Source organism: Mesitornis unicolor, unplaced genomic scaffold (assembly GCF_000695765.1).
Source record: "Mesitornis unicolor isolate BGI_N332 unplaced genomic scaffold, ASM69576v1 scaffold47705, whole genome shotgun sequence".
Lineage (NCBI taxonomy): Eukaryota > Metazoa > Chordata > Aves > Mesitornithiformes > Mesitornithidae > Mesitornis > Mesitornis unicolor.
The window spans coordinates 1-1548 of record NW_010188434.1 but is presented as its reverse complement, the minus strand read 5'-3'; the positions used below and the strand labels follow the sequence as shown (position 1 = coordinate 1548).

Below are 1548 nucleotides of genomic sequence, written 5' to 3'. Positions count from 1 at the left end.
CCCGCCTCGCACCCCCCACCGGCCCCCCGCCCGCAGTTCTGCCCCATTATTTCATCACATGACCACTAAAGGGTTAAGGATAATACCTACCAAATCTGCTGTGGTCTTGTCTGGTTCCCTGGATAGTACCATTGGGGAAGATTTCTAAATGAAATCCAGTCCTGCAGTATAGCTGCCTCCGCCTGAGGATCCCCTTTAAATGGTCCAAGTCCGTGACCGCAGGCCCCCTGGGTAGCCCACCTGCCTCAGACTGACCCAGGTGGTCACTTAACAAAACCGGACTATCCACCGGCAAAACGGGCACATTCCCAAAAGGTACTGCATCCTGCACACCGAAATAGTTCCCAACTTCACCTAAGGGAGCCATCAGAAGATTCTGCTTTTAGAGAATAAGAATAAACAATAATGATGGTGCCAAACCCAGGAGACACGAGATTAGGTATATTCCACTCCTCTCCCCTCCCTAGCGCAGTTACAGAGAAAATGTTCTTTCTTCAATCCATTAAATGCATAAATAAAAGTAATATTCTGTTTTGACTGGTACAGGTTCAAGGTCAAACCAGTTAGTCTAAGAAGCCACCACTTGATACTCACACACTGACATATTTATAAACATATAGATGTGTATATCTATATAAATGCATATAGCCCCAGCTCTTAGCAAGCAATACGGTCTTCAGCCCATCCAACTGTAATAAAGAAAAAAAATCCGTAGTTTCTCCATTTGGTTTACGATAAGAATGATCATAGCAACTTAAATACCTAGGCGTTATAGGGATTTTTTTTTTTAAGATGCACAGGCTACGTCAGATTTATGGATTCTGACTCCAGAAAGGCATGCGCTGTTTTTACTCTATAACAGACTGCATACATCAGCATGAATCCTGCAAAGGGGGAGGGGGGAAATCTCACGTTGTTGGCTGAGATAAATCCAAAAAAAAAAATGAAAAAGGCAAAAAGAAAAAAAGGCAAAAAAAAAACTTTTGACGTCCAAATCTATTATCCAGTATTCTCAGGAGGCTCAGCAGATGTCCACTGGTTTGGGATTATTGCCGATCCACAAGCAAAGCAGCAACATACAAGTGCTTGTGTCTTTCTTGGCTGGCTCGAAACAGGTGTTGCTTCTGCAGGGCTCCCTGTGAAATGTTGTACTCCAGCACTGAGCTGCAGCTCTTGACTGTGGATCTCCATCCAGCACGCAGAGTGGCGCAGGAAGAGGCATTGGGCTGGGTTTAAGGTAGTCCTGATTGCTGCTGGAAGGATTCGCCGAGGTCCTAGCGCTCAGCCCTACCTGCTGCAATACAGAGCCGCTTCCAGCGCTCGGCACGGCGCGGAGCGGCTCTTGCTGCTCTGCGGCAGCGCGGCGCAGGCGGGCAAATAAATAAATAAAGTGGGCGAAACTTTGGGGGAGGGAAAAGGAAAAAAAAAAAAAAAAAGCGGCGCGATGCTAAATATACCCAGCCCGCCCGCTGCGGGGAGCGGGCTCCTCGGGAGATGCCCGCATAGCCCGAGTCCCCCTTGACATTGGCGGGGGAGGCAGGGCAGGCA

General features: G+C 48.0%; 1 pseudogene across 1 annotated transcript; it reads right to left on the bottom strand.

Moving 5' to 3' along the window:
* Window positions 1-73: 73 nt before the first annotated feature.
* LOC104541639 lies at window positions 74-911 on the bottom strand (annotated as a pseudogene). Its single transcript, XR_728145.1, has one exon. The product of XR_728145.1 is annotated as a fibroblast growth factor 9 pseudogene (transcript).
* Window positions 912-1548: the final 637 nt, after the last annotated feature.